General features: G+C 36.9%; 1 long non-coding RNA gene across 1 annotated transcript in view; it reads right to left on the bottom strand.

The window, feature by feature from the left end:
* Positions 1-5097: 5097 nt before the first annotated feature.
* LOC101684740 overlaps positions 5098-21707 on the bottom strand; it is a 45053-nt gene continuing 28443 nt past the window's right edge. Inside the window, exon 3 of the long non-coding RNA XR_198558.3 lies at positions 5098-5970. This is a non-coding gene — a long non-coding RNA (uncharacterized LOC101684740). The remainder of the gene's footprint in view (positions 5971-21707) is intronic.

The raw sequence follows: 21707 nt of genomic DNA, 5'->3' as shown, positions 1-21707 counted from the left end.
TCCCCGCTGAGCAGAGAGCCCGATGCGGGACTCGATCCCAGGACCCTGAGATCATGACCTGAGCCGAAGGCAGCGGCTTAACCACTGAGCCACCCAGGCGCCCCCCAGCCAGCCTTTCTATATTAAACAGATGGAGATGGAAGAAGAGAAGGAGAGAAAAGAGAAGGACTGAGACTTTTCTCATTTTGAAGGCAATGCCCACTTTAAATATATAGTAAAAGTAAATTTATTGGTAAATTCCTTTTGTTGGATTGTAATATACAGAATTCATATTAATATTTTTTTTAATTTTTTATTTTTTATAAACATATTTTTATCCCCAGGGGTACAGGTCTGTGAATCACCAGGTTTACACACTTCACAGCACTCACCAAAGCACACACCCTCCCCAATGTCCATAATCCCACCCCCTTCTCCCAAACCCCCTCCCCCCAGCAACCCTCAGTTTGTTTTGTGAGATTAAGAGTCACTTATGGTTTGTCTCCCTCCCAATCCCATCTTGTTTCATTGATTCTTCTCCTACCCACTTAAGCCCCCATATTGCATCACCACTTCCTCATATCAGGGAGATCATATGATAGTTGTCTTTCTCTGCTTGACTTATTTCGCTAAGCATGATACGCTCTAGTTCCATCCATGTTGTCGCAAATGGCAAGATTTCATTTCTTTTGATGGCTGCATAGTATTCCATTGTGTATATGTACCACATCTTCTTGATCCATTCATCTGTTGATGGACATCTAGGTTCTTTCCATAGTTTGGCTATTGTGGACATTGCTGCTATAAACATTCGGGTGCATGTGCCCCTTTGGATCACTACATTTGTATCTTTAGGGTAAACACCCAATAGTGCAATTGCTGGGTCGAATAGCCAAAGGGATATTGAAAAAGAAAGCCAACGTTGGTGACATCACAATTCCGGACTTCAAGCTCTATATTAATATTTTGATTAAAATTTCAGCAGTGTTATGGCATCATAAATGGATCAAAACCATATGCTCTAATGTTTGCGATTTTTATATTTTTGTAGTATAAAACATCAATTGGTTCATTTTAACATTTTCATTATTTATTTCTCAATTACAATTAAAAAAAGTTTTCACCTACTACATGCAGTCACTTCTTAAAAGTTGAAAAATATTATTACTGCACATAATTTAGTGCTGGTAAGTAAATAGTGAACTAGACAAAATTTAACAATTTACTTTTTCTTACAAATTGGTTTCTAATTTATTAGAGATAATTATGATATACCATATATAATTTTTTATCAGATAACATAAATTAAGAATCTGATGAGGAAAATTTGCACAAATTAATTTCATTACAGTCACAACATCAAGGTGCCCAGCATCTCATAATGGGTAGTAAATCTACTGAATAACTGAAAACTTAAAGTAGGTATTATCAGAAACAATAATGTGAGGATAAGGGGCACCTGGGTGGTTCAGTGGGTTAAGCTGCTGCCTTTGGCTCAGGTCATGATCTCAGGGTCCTGGGATCGAGTCCTGCATCAAGCTTTCTGCTCAGCAGGGAGCCTGCTTCCCTCTCTCTCTCTCTCTCTGCCTGCCTCTCTGCTACTTGTGATCTCTCTCTGTAAAATAAATAAATAAAATCTTTAAAAAAAATAATGTGAGGATAAAAGAAAGGGGATTAATATGGAATTTGTTTCAAGGAGATTAAAATAACAAATTTATTAAAAATTATGTAATAATCTGGGGTGCCTGGGTGGCTCAGTGGGTTAAAGCCTCTGCCTTCGGCTCAGGTCATGATCCCAGGGTGCTGGGATCAAGGCCCACATCGGGCTCTCTGCTCAGCAGGGAGCCTGCTTCCTCCTCTCTCTGCCTGCCTCTCTGCCTACTTGTGATCTCTTTCTGTTAAATAAATAAATAAAATCTTTAAAAAAATTATGTAATAATCTAAATAATATTGGTTTAAACCAATGTAATGTATATAATTACACTGAATTCCTAAACCATGCCAGAATATTATATTTAAAAGTATAAGATAATAAATAGCTTCACAAATGTGATTGTTCTGACTCTACTAGGTACCAATGGGTTCAAGTGTGTCCAGAAGCTCATCTCTGAAAAGGTACAGTAATGATAAAGAAGAGTCATAGGAGAACAAAGCTCCTGAAGAAATATCTGAACAAAATCACAACAGGAACCAGAGATATCAGGATCCAGATATTAAAATCAAAGGAGCCTCTTTAAATTAAACATTGTCAAAATCCCTTTTCCTTAGAAGACTATGGAGAATAGACACCTATAAAATAAAAAGACAAAGAACTATTTGTTTAAATCAACCTTTCAACTGAGAATAAATTGTTCCCATGCTCATGGATTGGAAGAAGTAATATTGTTAAAATGTCTGTTCTAGCCAAAGCAAATTATAGATTTAAAGCAATCCCTATGAAGTTATCAATAGCATTTTTCATAGAAGTAGAACAAACAGTCCTAAAATTTACTGTATGGAATCACAAAAAAAGCCCAAATAGCCAAAGTTATCTTGAGAAAGAACAAAGCTGGAAGCTCTCAGATTTCAAGATACACTATAAAGCTATAGTATTCAAAACAGCGTGGTACCAACACAAAAATAGATCAATGGAATACAACAGAAAACCCAGAAATAAACCCACTCTTACATGGTCAATTAATCTATGACAAAGAAGGTAAGAATATACAATGGGGATAAGATAATTTCTTAATAAGTGGTGCTGGGAAAACTGGATGGCGACATGGAAAAGAATGAAACTGGACAGCTTACACAATACAAAAATAAAAGTAAGTCCTGAGATCATAAAACTCCTAGAAGAAAGCATAGGCAGTAATTTCTTTGACACCAGGAACAATTTTCTAGTTGTTTCCTCAGGCAAGGGAAATAAAAGAAAAAACTACTGGGACTACACCAAAATAAAAGCTTTTGCACATCAAGGAAAAAAAAAGTCAACCTACTGAATCAGAGAAAATATTTGCAAATGACATATCAGCAAAGGGTTACTATCTTAGATATATTAAGAACTTCTAAAACTTGACACCAAATAAAAACCCAAATAACCCAATTAAAAAATGGTCAGAGGACCTGAATAGACACTCTTCCAAAAGAACCATACAAATGGCCAACAGACAAATGGGAACATTCTCAGCACCACTAATCACCAGGGAAATACAAATTAAAATCATAGTGAGATATCACATTATACCCATCAGAATAGCTATAATCAAAAAGACAAGAAGTAACAAATATTGGTGAGAATGTGGAGAAAAAGGAACCCTTGTGCACTATTGGTGGGAATGTAAATTTGTACAGCCACTATGGAAATTAGTATGGAGGTTCCTTAAGAAATTAAAAATAGGGGCGCCTGGGTGGCTCAGTGGGTTAAAGCCTCTGCCTTCGGCTCAGGTCATGATCTCAGGGTCCTGGGATCGAGGTCCCTGCTGAGCAGAGAGCCTGCTTCCTCCTCTCTCTGCCTGCCTCTCTGCCTACTTGTGATCTCTGTCCATCAAATAAATAAATAAAAATCTTAAAAAAAAAAGAAATTAAAAATAGAAATATCACATGATCCAGTAATTCCACTACTGCGTATTTACCCAAAGAAAAAAGAAAGAACTAATTAGAAAAGATATATGTACTTCTATGTTCACTGCAACATTTTTTATAATAACTAAGATACTGAAACAGCCCAACCGGCCATTGATAGAAGAATGGATAAAGAAGTTACGGCGTATATATATATACAATGGGATATTACTCAGCCATTAAAAAGAATGAGATCTTGCCATCTGTGACAATATGGGTGGACCTAAAGGGTATTATGTTAACTGAAATAAATACAAAGCAGAAACAGATCCAAATACAGAGAACAAATTGCTGGTTGTCAGGGGGTGGAGGGGTGGGAAGAGAGTGGGAGATGCAGGTTTCCAGTTATGGAATGACTAAGTCATAGGGATAAAAGGCACAGCAGAGAGAATATAGTCAATGGTATTGTAAGAGCATTGTATGGTGACAGATGATGGTAGCTACAGTTGTGGTGAGCGTAACACAGAGTTGTCCATTCACTATGTTGTGCACCTGAAACTAATGTAACGTTATGTCTTAACTATACTTTTATAAAAAAAGAAATGTTAGGGGCACCTGGGTGGCTCAGTCAATTAAGTATCTGTCTTCAGCTCAGATCATGATCCTGGGGTCCTGATATCAAGCCCCGTATCGGGATCCCTGCTCAGCAGGGAGTCTGCTTCTCCCTCTCCCTCTGCTGCCTCCCCTGCATGCACTTTCTCTCTCCAACAAATAAATAAAAATCTGAAAAAAAAATTTTTTTAAATAAATAAGAAAATTTTTAAAAAAGAGTAAGTTATTTCTTAGCATCCATTTCACACACTTTTGGTCCAATTATTATAAATGTACCACACAACAAACTAATGAAAGTTTATGCAACAACTGTAAAAACTCATACATAACAAAATATTGAGGAAAATAATATTCTATTTTGTGTAGGTTTTTAAAGTCATTCCAAAGGTAAAAGGAAAGTACATTTATTGAACTTATGGAGCTGTAAAAGACATGTATTCCAGATTTATTCCCCTTGATTCTGAAAAGAAGTCCCTACATTTTGAGGGGGCCTATCCCTTCCACTACCTCTGCATCAGAAACGGGTGCCAACAATTCCATCAGGAAATCCTATCACATCCTCTGACCTACAGTGACTGGCATACTAAGGGATCCAATTAGAACCGGTGAGTTTTCTGTGAGGCTTCTGTGAAAAGATATACCCCTCTTCCAAGTTAATGCATAGTGTGCATAAGGACGTGATAGCTGGGATGGTTGCGTCCAATTTGCTACTAAGTGGAGAGCACCCACATCTGCCAAGGGACGTCAGGATGGAACCCCAGGATGAAGCTGGTATTGCAAAAGGCAGAGTAGATGGGGTCCCTGGGTGGCTCTGTGGGTTAAAGCCTCTGTCTTCAGCTCAGGTCATGATCCTAGAGTTCTGGGATTGAGCCCCACATCAGGCTCTCTGCTCAGCAGGGAGCCTGCTTCCTCCTTTTTCTCTCTCGGCCTGGCCTGCCTCTCTGCCTACTTGTGATCTCTCTCTGTCAAATAAATAAAATCTTTAAAAAAAAAAAAAAAGGCAGAGTAGAGAAATCATGTCTTCGGTGAGTTAACTTCAGCTGAAGACTGTCACACTCTGGCCTATTCAGTTACGTACACTAGGATAATTTATTATTATTATTATTGTTAAAGCCAATATTAGAGTTTTTCTCTCACTTGGAACATTCAAGTCTTACTGACAGACATGCTAACTATATGCTACCCTATATATACATTCTCCAAGTTAATCCTCTCAACAGCTTTTCTGGCATCACTGTTATCATCCCCATTTTAGATATGAAATAACAGAGGCTTTAAACAATTAAGGGACTTGTCCAAAGTCACCCAGGCAGGAAGTCTGGACCATGAATTTTAAACTGAAAACATTCACGTAAGGCTCAATACTTTCTGAAAGGAAAGTCTTAGATTATTATTTTTCTTATATTATTATTTATTACTTATATTATATAACATATTATTTTTAATAAGTGGAATTTGAAGATTAAGTTTAAGAAGTAGTTATTGTGAGCCCAGTGCTGTTCTCTTTGAGAGGAGAGGTAAAGCTATCATTCCTGAATTTCTTCCCACAAATATTTTAAAATCCTAGAATATATAGTCACTATTGAGATGAGAAACATATATCTTTTCCAACTTTCTCAAGTATATTAAGACTGTCGAGCCAGCCAAATCAGAACAAGGGTATTTATTACCACAGTATCAGGGTTTTTCATGGAACGTAAGGAAAGAACAAAAGCCTGACCTCATAAGGACGTGTGATCAAGGACAGATAACCATCGGGTTCTACCCCAGCTCTTTCACCTGCATCTGTTTCCCATCATGTTGCTGCTCCAGTCTCCTCTCTCCAGATGGAATCCCCTGTTAGGACGGCATGTAAATAGACAACTTCCAATTACAAAGTTATTTTCAAGGAACCCACAGAGAAGGACTAGCTGTTCTCCATCCAAATGTTAAATTCTTAAAAAGAAAGTATGATGGGCTGGTCAGGAATAAAGTGTTGACCTCTTGTGATCAAATCAATATGACTATGGAAAGGATTGGTTAGTACAAACATATCTGTGTAGTAACAATACTCCTTAGTGGTCCAGAGGTAGGAGCAATTATGGAGCATAGGATTACACCAGAAATCCCAAAATCTGTTCCACTATAGCACAGAAGCAAGACAAAACCAGAAAAAGTCAGTGCTAAATTTGGGGTACACAGAAGTTCAGGAGAGAAGGTTATCAAGAGAGACTTTGAGTCCCTGACAGGACTTTAAGATTCTAATTCTCATCCCATTTCTGATCATCAACTATGATTCCACACCCAGTTTGTGTGTAAGGATTTTTTCTACATCAGCTAATAATTCTCAGAGACCATCTGGCTCTCCTATGATTTTATGCAATTTTGACTTTGTCTACCTGGAGATAGCATCAGATCCCACAGGCTAAGGGCTCAGTCCTTAGACAACAAACTGTCCCTCCAACTTTAGGTGCCAATCATAAGTACAGGATGTCACCTGTGCTTCTGACCAACTGGCTATAGATCAGAGGTTCCAATGACCCTCTCCTTAGGTTTGGTTAACATGTTTGAGTCACTCAGAGAACTTAGGAATATTTTGCTTACTAGATTACTTTTTTATTATGAGAAGATGTAACTCAAGAATATCCAGATGGAAGCGATACATGGGACAAGGTATGGGGTAAGGTTGTGGAGGTTTTACGTCTTCTCTAAGTGGGCCACTCTCCACCAATCTCCAAGTAATTGCCAACCTGGAAGCTCTCTGAACATGACATTACATAGGCACGTATGATTAATCATCAGTCATCCGTGACTGATTCACCATCCAGCCCCCACTCCTTTCTGGAAGTCCAGGGGTGGGGATGGGTGGGGTTGGGGGACTGAAACTTCCAATCTTCTAAGCACAAGCTTTGCTTTGGTCTCTTGGCAAGCAACCCCTCATTAGGTTACCTAAACGCTTTGAAAAGTCACCTAATTAACATAATAAAGGACACCTTTCCTGTACTTATCACTTGGGAAATTCCAATGGTTTCAGAAGTTCGGTGCCAGAAATCAGAGGAACACCAAATGTATATTTCTTCTTATAAATCACAATATCACAGATTTGAACTTGGCCATGAGGGATTTGGGATGGAGAAGGAAAAGTAATACTAATAGGGAAACCCGAAACCTATATCACATTTTAATAAAATATTTATCAACAGAAGCTACATTGAAAAGAAATAAATTGTCATGTTGAAACTAGAGATTCTCTGATATTCCCAAAGAGATTTTTAAGAATTATGTGATGTTTCTTAGACTCTTTCCAGAAGGACAGCTGATAAATGAATTTCTAAAGTAGGTACCGGTTTTGAAATGAAAGTTTTATCACTGCAACTAAAAAATACTTAGTCATTGATTAAATGATAATGAGTTTTTTAAATCCTTGTTCTTTCTTCCCCTGCTTCTAAACAACCTCATCTGCTTGATAAATCAATCTAAATTGCTCCATAATTTAAAGGCCTAGTGTCTACTCAAAACGTTTGCTTTCTGTGTTTATTGTAGCCCACATAGTGCAAATATGAAAAAAAAATCTAATTTTCTTAATGGAAGGGCTATAATTGACTCACCTAATGTATTTCTGAAAGATTAATAAAGGTACTTTTCCTCATGGCAATAACCACAGACCTTAAATAAAAATGTTTCTCAAGAGCGAATAGTAATCCCAGTGACCTCTTTCTCATTATCTGCAAGCCCTTTATAAACTCACACAAGACACTGGATGCACAGTCATCTCTATTGAACTAAACTAGATTGTTTTCCCTCTCAAATGAAATAAAAGTTGTAAAACTTATATAATGACTTTTATTTATTCTCTCTAAACCCAATATCTCAGAAGTGAGAATTTTCAAATTCTAAAGTGAGATACTAATATTCATAGCATATTAAGTTATAAAATACCTTTTATTTTTAACTGTCTTTTCCCATTTTCTCTGCCTTACTACGCTCACTCCCCTCAAAAAAAAAAAAAAAAAAAAAGAATCAAAGCTTAATAAATGTCAGATTAAGATCAATAGACATGGCTACTAAAAATAAGAAAAAGAAACAAATGAACAACAACAAAATGGACAAAAAGCAGACTCATAAAGGACAACAAACTAATGGTTAACAGTTGGGAGATGGGGGAAATGGGTAAAATAGGTGAAGAGCACACTTTAAGTGATGAGCACTCAGTAATGTAAAAAACTGTCGAATCACTATGTTATACGCCTGAAACTAATGTATGTTGTATGCTAATTAGACTGGAACTAAATAAAAGAAATGTTTATTATTATTCCTCTTTCATCTAACACCGAATACTGCATCTTATATGTAATACATTGGCTAGGTGCTGGAGACATGCAGAACAAGACAAGGGGAATCCTTTATCTCTTCCATTCTTGTGGGAGAGAGAGGTAAGTAGGGCAGTAAAATAAATAAATAAACAAACCTTGCAATAAGTGCTGAAAAGGAAACAAGAAACTAAACCAGAGAGAAACAATGGGAAGCAACTTTAGAATAAGTATTCAGGGAAGGCTCTTTTGAGCAGGTGATCCTTATGCTAATATTTAAAAATGTGAAGAGAGAATTATGTAAACTGCATATGCAAATGTGTGAGGAGGCAGAGCATCTTGTTGGAAGGCAGTCCAAGCAGAAGGACTAGAAAGTGCAAAGATCCTGAGGTAGCTCAGATATCTTCTAGGGCTGGGAAGCAAATCAGTATGGCGAGAAGATAGCAAGCCAGTAGAATGATAGCATGAACTGAGTTCTGACAGTGACAGAGCCACATCAAGCAGGGTGTTATAGGCCACAGTTATGAATTTGGATACTGGTTTAGGAATGATGCAAAGTCACTGAGGACATTAAACATAGGGTCTGATTCTATTTCCGCTGCTGCTCTCTGGAGATACGATTAGAGGGGCCCTGGAGTAGACAAAAGAGGATCTTGCAGTAATTCTGACAAAAAGGCAATGGTGTTTTGAAGTAAAGTTTGTTTATAGAAACAGAGAAGAGGATATATTCCAGAAAGTTCTGAAGAAGCAGTTGGTCTTACAGATAGACTGGGTACATGGAAGGTGTCTGAGGGAGTAGGGAGGGAGGGAGTATCTAAAGACAACTTTTAGGTTTCTGATTTGAATGATCATGTAGACAACCAGCTGTCATTTCCTAGAATGAGGAAGACTAGGGAGGGTAACAATTAGATTGCTGTTGGCTAAAGAAAACCCAGTAATTTGCTTTAAATCTTATGAAAATGTGTTATCTGATATAACCAAGAAGTAAGCTGGGCAGGATCCAGGTGGTGTCCTTTAAAGCTCCAAGTTTACTTCTCCGCGGTCCTCTTAGCTCTCTCCTGTTCCTTACATAGGATCTATACTCAGCCACAAAATCTGTAGCAGTTTTAGGCATCAGCATTTAGAGAGATGGGAGTGGCCATCTCAATCATTGTCTCCTTCCTAGCAGTGAAGAAAGATTTTTCTGGGAGTCTTACATTAGTCCCTACGCAGGTGTTATCTGCAGAATACGACCACCTGAACCCAGCTGTATGCAAGGAGAAAGTGATCTCCGTATTGTTTTGTATTGATCAGGATATTTCCCTGAGATTGAGGACAGAATCCTGTCTCCAAATTAAGTGAGGAAGGTGCAAATAATAAAATAAAATCAGAACCTAGTAATTTACCTAAATGTGTTGCAAATGTATGTTCACCCAAAACCTACCTAAGAATGTTTATACCAGCTTTATTCATAATTGTCAAAAATTAGAAGTAATCAAGGTATCTTTCGATGAACCAAAAAACTGTGGCATAGCCATATAATGAAATACTATTTGTCAAGGAAGGAAATGGGATCTCAAGCTATGGAAAGACAGGAAGGAATGTAAATGGTTAACATTTCTTAGTGAAAGAAGCCAGTCTGAATATGGGATCCTAACTATGTGACATTCTGGAAAAGGTAAAACTATATAGACATTAAATAGATCGGTGGTTCTATTTTTAGCTTTTTGAGGAACCTCCATATTGTCTTCCATAGTGGCTGCACCAGTCTGCATTCCCACCAACAGTGCAAGAGCCTTCCCTTTTCCCCACACCCTTGTCAACACCTGTTGCTTCTTGTGTTGTTGATTTCTGCCATTCTGTCAGGTATGTGGTGATATGTCATAGTATTTTTGATTCGTATTTCCCCTGATGATCAGTGATGTTGAGCATCTTCTCACGTGTCTGTTGGCTATCAGTATGCCTTCTTTGGAAAAATGTCTATTTGTGTCTTCTGCCCATTTTTTAATTGGGTTATTTTTTGTTGAGGTGTTGAGTTTTGTAAACTTTTTATTTATTTTGGATACTAACTCTTTATTGGATACGTCATTTGTAAATATCTTTTCCCATTCTGTAGACTGCCTTTTAGTTTTATTGATTGTTTCCTTCACTACACAGAAACTTTTTATTTTGATGAAGTCTCAATAGTTTATTTTTGCTTTTGTTTCCCTTGCCAGATGAGACCTATCTAAAGATTGCTATGGCCAATTTCAACAAGATTACTACCTGGGTTCTATTTTAGTATTTTTATGGTTTAAGGTCTCCCATTTAAGCCTTTAATCTATTTTGAATTTATTTTTGTGTATGGTGTAATAAAGTGGTCCAGTTTTGTGGAGTTTTTTGTTTGTTTTTTATTTATTTATTTATTTTGCCTGTTGCTGTCCAGTTTTCCCAACACCATTTATCAAAGAGACTGTCTTTTCCCCACTGGATATACTCTCTTGCTTTGTCAAAGCAACACACACACACAGGAATAAAATAGAATGAAATCTTGTCATTTGTAATGACATGGATGGAGCTAAATGAAATAAGTTTGGATGGAGCTAAATGAAATAAGTTAGTCAGGGGAAGACAGACACCATATGATTTCACTCATATGTGGAATTTAAGAAACAAAGCAAAGGAGCAAAAGGTAAAAAGAGAGAAAGAGAGAGAGGCAAACCAAGAAACACACTCTTAACTATAGAGAACAAACTAGTGGTTACCAGAGGGGAGGTGGGGAAGGATGGGTTAAATAGGTGCTGGGGATTAAGGGACAAAACAAGCTGTGATGAGCACTGGGTGTTGTATGGAAGTGTCAAAGCACTATGTCATTCACCTGAAATGAATATTACACTATATATTAACTAAAGAATTTAAATAAAAACTTTAAAAAAAACCTCAGTGGTTGCCAGGGAGTCAGGGAGGGAGAGATGAATAGGTGGCATGCTAGGGATTTTTAGTGCAGTAAATCTATCATTTGATACCATAATGGTGGATACATGACATTATCCATTGGCTAGAGCCAACCATGTACTGCACAAATGCAAACAGTAATGCAAACTATGGACTTCCATTAATAATAACTTATCACTTTTGGTCCAATTATTATAAATGTACCACACAAGATCTTAATTGTAGGGAAATACTGTGGGTAAGTGGGGGGTCAAAGGAGGACTGTATGGAAACTCTCTGTGCCTGCTTAGTCTTTCACAAAACCTTAAATTACTTGAAAAATCATCTAGTGAAGTAAAATAAAATCAGAGTTTTGCCAGCAACACATATAAGATGAGCAGAGTTGCACAGGTGGCTAATAGTGTCTATAATGGAGGAGGGAAAGAACTCCTGTTCGTTTTCATACATATTGAATTTGAGATGGGAAGCATCACATGAATATGTTAAGTAGACAGTTGGATGTGTGAATCTGACAATAAAAGGAGACATCTGGGTGAGATATGATGAACCTGGGAGGCAAGGACTCAAGAATCCATGGAGATCAGCAAGATCTAAGGAAAGAGAGAGAGTTCCTATGACCAGGTTTAAAGAATCGACCATACTTAGAGGTTGGGCATATAGGAACTGATATCAACAAAGGAGAATGAGAAGGAACAGAAAATGAGATTCTCAGGAAGATGTGATATCAGAAGAGATAAGATAGGAGAGTGTTTCAAGATACAGGTAGTGTTGATGTGTTTTTCAAAGATAAACTGAGTAGATAACTTGGTGACCCTGACAAGTGATGCTTTTGTAGACTGGTAGAGGAAGAACAGGTTTGAACAGTGAATTGAAAACAAATTAAAGAGAGAATTCTAGTCAATTAATTTTTTCCTATTTTTCTGTAAAGAGATTATTCTGTGTTAGCCCTGTGTCTTGCATATAAATTTGTCCCACTCACCAAAGGAGTAAAATGAAATAAGAACATTAAATTATGTGAACATATATATGTTGACACAATTCTGATAAAAGATGCTGGCACACTGAACAAGCTTATACCACTCCATAAAAGGCACTGGTTCTCAGAGAGGTACAGCTCCAGTATCTGAGGTCAGTTGGAATTATTCAAATATAACCATATGTCAGAGTTATTTCAGAGTTTCTTTTAGAAGTGAAGGAAACATTATGGCTTGGTGAGATAGAAAAGAAACCTACCTAAAATGCTGAAGACCAGAGTTTGCTTTTCACCACTTAGATGTTTGATTTTAGGTAAATCATTTAAACTCTTTGAGCCTCATTTGCCTCATGCACAAATAATAATACCCCTCTTCTGTGCTCGACCCAAAGGTTTTGATTTTTTTCACAATTTACCTCTACTTTTCTTATATGATATTGAACAAATACTTTTCCCTAGTGGTTCTTCAATTATACTTCTTATTTTTATTCTTTTTTTTAAGATTCTTCTTTAAAAAAAAATTTTTTTTTCTTTAAGAGAGAGAGAGAGAGAAAATGCCCACGTGAACAGGGTTGGGGAGGATCGGAGGCAGAAGAAGAGAGAATCTTAAGCAGGTTCCACACCTAGTGCAGAGCCCAATGCAGGGCTTGATCTCACAATCCTGATTAAAGTTAATTATTTAACCTGAAAGATATTCAGCCTGAAGTCTAAATTTGATTCGTTAAAAAAAAAAGTCTAAATGAACTTAGAATGCCTCATCTTTATCTTTTCCATCTTTTTTTCTTTCTTTCTTTCTTTTTTTTTTTTTTTGAAGATTGTATTTATTTACTCGACAGAGAGTGAGCATGCACGAGCAGGAGGAATGGGAGCAGGAGAAACAGGCTCCCCACTGAGCAGGGAGCCAGATGAGATGTGGAACTGGATACCAGGACCCTGGGATCACGACCTGAGAGACGCTTAACCAACTGAGCCACCTAAGCACCCACATCTTTTCCATCTTATATGTTTGTTTTTTTTTAATAGTGTGTCATTTCAAAAAACAAAACAAAACAAAATAGTGTGTCAGTTCTACTTTATTTCCAAACTCACCAAAATTGGGTTTGGGTTTTTTTTTTAATTGTTGTTTCGGGTTTTTTAAAATCTTTTATTATTTTTTTAAATTTATTTTAGAGAGGAGAGAGCAAACACACATGCATATGAGTTGCGGGAGGGGCAGAAGGCATCCCAAGCAGAATCCACACTGAGTGCGAAGTTCAACTTGGGGCTGGATCCCCTGCCCCAGCAGATCAGGACCTGAGTTGAAACCAAGAGTCCCACTCTCAACCAACTGAAACACCCAGGCACCTGGGTTGGTTGTTTGTTTTGTTTTGTTTTGTAAATACCTCAGTTTTAAAACTTTTCTTTGCTTACCATTTCTTTCTGGATTCTACCTCTTCCTTCTGATTTCTTTGGTTTTTCTTATTGAGCAATATTATTTAGTAGCTCATTCAGTGAGAGTCAACCTCTTTGTTTTTAAGTTTGCTTCCCTCTTAACATTGAATGCTAGAAGTCTAAGTTAACATTTTTTCCTCAGCACTTTGAAGATATAGTTACACCATCCTCCTTTATCAATTGTCACTGATTCCAAGTCTACTTTTATTCTGATTGGAATTCTTATAAATTTTAAATTCTTATAAATTTTCTTTCTTTTTTCTCTGGTAGTTTTAAAAATTGTTTCTTTCTTTCTTTCTTTCTTTCTTTTTTTTTTTAATGATAATCTGTGGTTTCACTACAGTGTATTTAGTGATGGTTTTGGTTTTCCTTGTGCTGTTCCTAACTCAAAGGACTGTTAAGGTATTGGAAAACTTTCTTGCAATTTGGGGAAATTCTCTAACATGTATCTTTATTGCCTTTTTCTAAATTCTTCTATTCTCTCCATTTGAATTTTGCTTATTAAACTATAATCTTTCATTTTATTTTCCATAGCTCAACCTGTCTTTCCTACTTCTATGGACATATCCAGGCTTTTGAGAACCTACAACTTACAAAATCTGGGAGTTTTTTAAAGGATGGCTATAAGGGATGTCTGGGTGGCTCAGTGAGTTAAGCATCTGACTCTTGGTTTTGGCTCAGGCCATGATCTCAGGGTCATGGGCTAGAGGCCCACATTGGCTTTGTGCTCAAGCAGGGAGTCTGCTCTAAGATTCTCTCCCTCTGTCCCCTCCCCTGCTTGCATTCTCTCTCTCAAAAAAATCAATAAATCTTCAAAAAAGTAATAAAGGAAGAATACAAAATATGAATAGAAAATTAGACATGAAATGAATTTTTTAATGAGAAAGATAAAATACAAATTACAAATTGTAACAAGTATATTGGAATAAATGCTATAAATAAAACATACTCTAAAAATCTATAGTTTGTATATTAACTGATGGAGTACCTCCATAATACCTGTTTTCTCCTTCATTTTTGGATACATATTCTTCTATGACAATAATTATATCATATTTTTTTCAATTGAGGAAGTAGATATTTTGGGCTTGAAAGACAGCAATATATTCCACCCCAAAATAGTCCACTTCGGTACATTCATTATTCTGAATTAAAGTTATTTAAGAAATAGCCAGTGTAAGAACTGATACTCTGACTCTCCTTTTTTTCCTTAAAAGCAGGAAATAAATCTCCCTTTTGAGGGTACCCTTCTTATACCACCAGAGTAAAGGGCATTCTTCTCACCAGAGAGAGGGAATCCACGGCTGAAAAAAGTCTATAAACAGAACTGTTGCTTCACTAGTTTGCTACCCTAAGCCCAATCCCCATTGTTTTGCCAATTTTTCATAAATGTATTGTTTCTCTGCCCCGAAAGTATGAAAGCTGCCTGCTTTGGTCATTTTAGGGAGTCTCATGTTTTTATGGGCTCCTGTATGTATGCAATTAAATTTGGGGATTTTTCCCGTTACTCTATTTTTATGTCAATTTAATTATTAGACTGGCCAAAGAACCTAAAAGAGAAGATTTTGTTCCTACTGTTTGTTCTCTAGTTTGAGTCTTATTATTGATAATTTGTCTTTAAAAAGGTATCCTTTAAGGGCCACAATTCATCATTGGTAATATCTGTGTTTAAGATTACTATCAAATTTGGGGAAAACCTCTAGGAAGTTACTTTCATATATAAACTATATAAACACCTTCTGACTCTAGATGTATAAAACCTCATTCTTGGTTTGGGGCCTGAGAAGATGCCGGAATAGGAGGACACTAAGTGCACCTTGCCTCATAAATATACCTAGATAACTTCCACAACAATGCAACTAACCCAGGAAATACCCAAGAACTGGAAGGAGAGACTCTCCACATTTAAACCAAGAGAGGAGATCACATGGAAAATGATAGGAAAGGCAGAAATTCAGGAATCAAACTCCCTGTAAGATTAACCACAAATAGGAGGACTACCACAACATGGAGAAGGGAGAGAAACAGACACCATACCAAGCACCCAAGACAATAAGAACCTACACTGGGAAAACAAGTTCCCATAACTCTGGCTTTGCAAACCAGTGGGCCTTAAGGTCGTGAGTTTTTACAATCACTGGGGCCTAAATCTGGTACTTTGAAAATCATCAGGATGGGCTCTGGGAGACTGGAGGGTGATAGGAAACTGAGTCCTTGCCATTAAAGAGGTAGCATAACAAACAACCTCACTGAGATATAGCACAGAAACCCAGTTTGAGAAGTGCCTGGGATAAACCAGAAAGTGTATTTATTAATCTCAGAATGTGCACTGGAGGAATAGTGATCTTTAGGAGACCTTTCCAAGAACAACAGAGTTCATGGTCACCATGTCTCTTCCTCCAACCCCCAACTCCCCATCCCTAGTCTAGATACTAGGACACCTACAGAAACCAGCGAACACTTCCCACCTAGCTTACTAACACCACATCCCCTGCTCAAACACACTCCTATGGATTTGCCTCATCCAACCTGACCCACTGTTCAGGAGTTCCTCCTAAGTGGTGTCTGATGTGTCTCATTCTTTAAGCAGCCCCAGTAGTGGCCAGCACCACTCCAAAAGTGACTCTCACCTTGGGGAAAGAGGAAGATAACCACACACACTGGCTCAACTCTAGCCCTAACAGTCGTCTGGGGGCATGTATATGATTTGACTACCAGTCCCACCCACCAACAAAAACCTCACAGGGGGAAGAATAAAGACCCCTGTTGTTTGGAGTCACAGACAGACTGAGGACAGACATTGGATCCGTGGGCCCTCCCCACCAATGAAAGTCTCTCAAGGAACAATACAGCAAGAGTGCCTTGCAGTTGAGTATAAGTGCATTTCCAACAAAGAGACTGAGGGCAGGCATCTGGTCTGACCCAATTACAAACCAAGGTGGCCCCAGATTGACCCCTTAATAGCACAAAAAACAAACCATGCCCATAAGAAACAAAGAGGGCCATTGCAGCTGACTGGACTAAAGGCAAGTGCAAGTAAACCACAATAATAGTGCATATGCAACACATGCAGGAGATACCCCTCAAGCTCCAGGGTCTGGTGAAGAGGCAACATTGCACTACAGGAGCTCTTCTTCATAAGGCCACTACTATTAAGACCAGGAAACATAGCTGACTTTCCCAATACACAGAAACAAACACAGTGAGCTGGACAAAATAAGGAGACAGAGGAATTATTCCCAATTGAAGGAAAAAAAAAAGACAAAAATCATACTAGAGCTAAATGAAGAGGAAATAAACCATATGCTTGATACAGAATTCAAATTAATGGTCATAAAAATACTGGGCTTGAGAAAATATTGGAGGATCTCAGTGAAATCTTCAACAAAGAGATAGAAAATATTAAAAAGAACCAATCAGAGATAAAGAATTAAATAACTGAAATTAAAAATACAGTAAAGGGAATAAATAGTAGACTAGAGGAAGCAGAAAAATGGATGAGATAACTGGGAAGACAGAGTAATAGAAAGCAACTAAGAGAAGCACCTGGATGGCTCAGTGGGTTAAGCCTCTACCTTTGGCTCAGGTCATGATCTCAGGGTCCTGGGATCGACCCCTGCATCAGACTCCCTGTTCAGCTTCTGCTCCTACCGCCCCAGCTCTGTCTGCCTCTCTGCCTACTTGTGATCTCTGTCTGTCAAATAAATAAATAAAGTCTTAAAAAAAAAAAAGAAAAGAAAAGAAAGGAAAGCCACGAAGATGAGCTGCAAATAGAAAAAATAATAGAATAGGTTATGGGAACTCAGAGACATCACCAGGCATAATAACATTTGCATCACAGGGATTCCAGAAAGAAAAGAGAAAAGGTGACAGAAAATTTATTTGAGCAAGTAATAGCTGAAAACTTCCTTAAACTGAGGGGAATAAAGCAAACCACCCAAATCCAAGAAGCACAGATAGTGTTCAACAAAATTAACCCAAGGAGATCATACCAAGACATACAATAATTTAAATGGCAAAAAGTAGTGACAAAGAGAGAATTTTTAAAGTAGTAGGAGAAAATAGTTACAACAGAAACTCCCTAGGCTATCAGCTAATTTCCAGCAGCAACATTGTAGGCTAGGAGGGAGTGGCATGATATTTTCAATGTGCTGAAAGGAAAAAAAAACCTCCAACCAGCAATGTTATATCCAGCAAGACTATCATTCAGAATAACAGGAGAGATAAGTAATTTTCCAGACAAACAAAAGTTGGATTTATCACTACCAAACCAGGCTTATAAGAAACATTAAAGCGGACTCTTTGGATGAAAATAAGAGGTCATAATCAGGAGCAAAAAAAATTAAGAAAAGCAAAAAAAATTAAGAAAGGAAAAAAATTCACAGGTACATACAAATGTCATAAAAGTAGTAGATTAATCACTTATAAAACTTATGGAGAGGCACCTGGATGGTTCAGTCAGTTAACCATCTGACTCTTGACTTTGGCTCAGGTAGTGATCTCAAGGTCATAGATTGAGCCCTATGTTGGGTTCCCTGCTGGGTGTGGAGCCTGCTTAAGATTCTCTCTCTTCCTCTCCCTCTGCTCCCCACCAATGCTTATGCTCTAAAAAACAAAACAAAACAAAACAAAAAACTGGTAAGGTGGTCAAAGTACAAAAGCAGGAAAATCAATTATAATATTCAAGGAATTCACAAAATAAATGGATATAAAATATGACATCATTGCATGCAGTATGGAGGAAGGAGTAAATATTTAGTGCTTTTGGAATGGTTCAAACTTAAGCACACATCATCCTAATATAGACTGCTATAAGCATTGGATGTTACATATAAGCTTAATGTTAACCACAAAACAAAAACCTTTAACAGAGATGCAAGCAATAAATAGAAAGGAATCTAAGCACATCGCTAAAGAAAGCCATCAAACCACAAGGGAAGAGAACAAGAGAAGAAAGAAACAGATAAGGAAACAAACAACTAAGTAACAAAATGGCAATAAGTATATACCTCCCAATAATTAATTTGAATGTAAATGAGCTAAATTCTTCAATCAAAAGACATAGGGTGACTAACTGGCTAAAAAGCAAGATCCATGTGTTTTGTGTGTTTTTTTTTTTTTTAAGATTTTATTTATTTATTTGAGAGAGAGAGAGCATGAGCTGGGAGAGGGGCAAAGAGAGAAGGAGAAGCAGACTCCCTGCTGAGCAAGGAGCCCAATGCAGTGCTCAATCCTAGGACCTCAGATCATGACCTAAGTCAAAGGCAGACACTTAACTGACTGAGCCACTCAGAAGCCCCAAAACTCGTTTATATGTTGCCGAGAAAAGATTCATTTCAGACCTAAAGATGCCTGGAGATTGAAAGTGAAGGGATGGAGAAACATTTTTCATGCAAATGAAAATGTAAAGAAAGCTGGGATAGCAATACTTACATCAGAAAAAAATAGATACTAAAACAAAGATTGTTGACAAGAGACAAAGAAGTAAACTACATAATCATAAAGGGAACAACCTAACAATAAAATATAGCAATTATAAATATTTATGCACCCGACATATAAACATCCAAATACATAGTGAAACTATTAATAGACATAAAGGATGAAATCAGCAGTAATACAATAAAACTAGAGGACGTTAACAACACACTTACATCAATGGATAGGTCATCAAGTTAGAAAATCAACAAGGAAACAGTGACTTTGAATGACACATTGGACCAGATGGATCTAAGAAATATATTCAAAACATTTCATCCCAATACATTAGAATACACATTCTTTTCAAGTGCACATGGAACAGTCTCCAAAATAGATCACATGTTAGGCCACAAAATAGGTCTCAACAAATTCAAACAGACTGAAATTATGGCATACACCTTTTCCAACCACACTGATAATGAAACTAGAAATCAATCACAAGGCAAAAATCTGGAAATAGGACCAATACATGGAGATTAAATAACATGCTACCAAACAATGAATGGATCAACCAAGAAATCAAACAGGAAATCAAAAAAAAAAATACATGGAGACAAATGAAAATTAAAATACAATTGCCCAAAATATTTGGATGGAACAAAGGCAGTTCTAAGAGAGAAGTTCGTAGCAATCAGGTATGAAAAATTATATGACAACAAATTGGACAACCTAGAAAAAAATGTATAAACTACTAGAAATATAGAGCCTACCAAAACTGAAGCTCAAAGAAATAGAAATTTAAAGGCTGATTACAAGCAAAGAAATTGAATCAGTAAATAAAAAACTCCCAACAAAACAAAGGTTCAGGCTCAGATGGCTTCACAGGTGAATTGTACCAAATATTTAAAGAAAGGTTAATACTCTTGTTCTTAAACTATTCTAAAAATAAAAAAGGAAGGAAAACTTCTAAATTCATTCTATGAGGGCAGCATTACACTGATACCAAAACCAGATAAAGACACCACAAGAAAAGAGAACTATAGGCAATATCTCTGATGAATGTAGATACAAAAATCCTCAACAAAATATTAGCAAGCCAAAACCCAAAAAACATTTTAAAAAATCATTCACCACAATCAAGAGGGATTTGTTACCAGGATGCAGGTGGTTCAATATTCCCAAATCAGTCAACATGGTACATCTCATCCAAGAGAAAAGATAAAAGCCATATGATCATTTCAACAGATGCAGAAAAAGCATTTGACAAAGTACAACTCCATTTTTGATAAAAATTCTCAACAAAGTAGGTTTAGAGCGAGCATACCTCAACATAATAAAGGCCATATATGAAAAACCCACACCTAACAACATACTCAGTGGTGAGAAATAGAGAACTTTCCCACTAAGGTCCAGAAGAAGGATGTCTGTTCTCACCACTTCTATTCAACATACTACTGGAAGTCCTAGCCACAATAATCAGACAGGAAAGAGGAATAAAAGATATCCAAGTTTATAAGTAAAATGTACAACTTTCACTATATGTAAATGACATGATACTTCATATAGATAATCCTAAACAAAAAAAAAAAAAAAAAGAAAAGGAAAGAAAATCCTAAAGACCAACAAAAGCTGCTGGAACTGATAAAGGAATCCAGTAAAGTTGCAGGATACAAAATCAATGTACATTGCATTTCCACACTAATAATGAAGCAGCCAAAATAAAAAGTAAAAAAACAACCCCACTTAAAACTGCACCAAAAATAATAAAATATCTAGGAATAAACTTAACCCAAGAAGGTGAAAGACCTGTATTCCAAAAACTATGAAACACTGATGAAAGAAATTGAAGATGATGCAAAGAAATGGAAAGATGTTCCATGCTCATGGGTTGGGGAAAAAAACATACTGTTTAAATGTCTATATTATCCAGAGCAATCTACAGAGTTAAGGCAATCCCTATCAAAATACCAACAGCGTTTTCCACAGAACTCTGAACAAACAATTCTAAAATTCATATGAAACCACAAAATACCCTGAATAGCCAAAGCAATCTTGAAAAAGAAATATAAAACTGAAGGTATCACAATTCCAGACTTTATTACAAAGCTTCAGTAATGAAAAGTCAGAGAAAGATGAATACCATATGATTTCACTCCTGTAGAATTTAAGAAACTAACAAAGCAAAAAGAGAAAAGAAAAAAAAAAAAAAAAAAAAAAAGAACCCAGACCTTAAATACAGAAAAATGGTTTTCAAGGGAAGGTGGGGGGGGGGGGTGGAATAGGTGAAGTAGCTGAACGGGGTTGATGAGCCCTGAGTAATGTATAGAATTAGTACATCATTATACAATGTACATCTGAAACTAATAAAACACAGTATGTTAATTATGCTTGAATAAGAATACAAGAAACGGAAACCTTGTTTTAGTGCCTCAGTAACAGGGGCTATAGGACATTTTCCTATCATAAAAAACCACTAGCCTTGCCTTTCTGTGACACGATGCCTGGTATTTTGTCCTACTGGTAGTAAAGTATTCCTAGAAGCTGTT

The sequence above is a fragment of the Mustela putorius genome, unplaced genomic scaffold (assembly GCF_011764305.1).
Source record: "Mustela putorius furo isolate JIRA1106 unplaced genomic scaffold, ASM1176430v1.1 tig00003863_pilon_pilon_pilon, whole genome shotgun sequence".
Taxonomy (NCBI): domain Eukaryota; kingdom Metazoa; phylum Chordata; class Mammalia; order Carnivora; family Mustelidae; genus Mustela; species Mustela putorius.
This window is presented reverse-complemented; position numbering and strand designations above follow the sequence as displayed.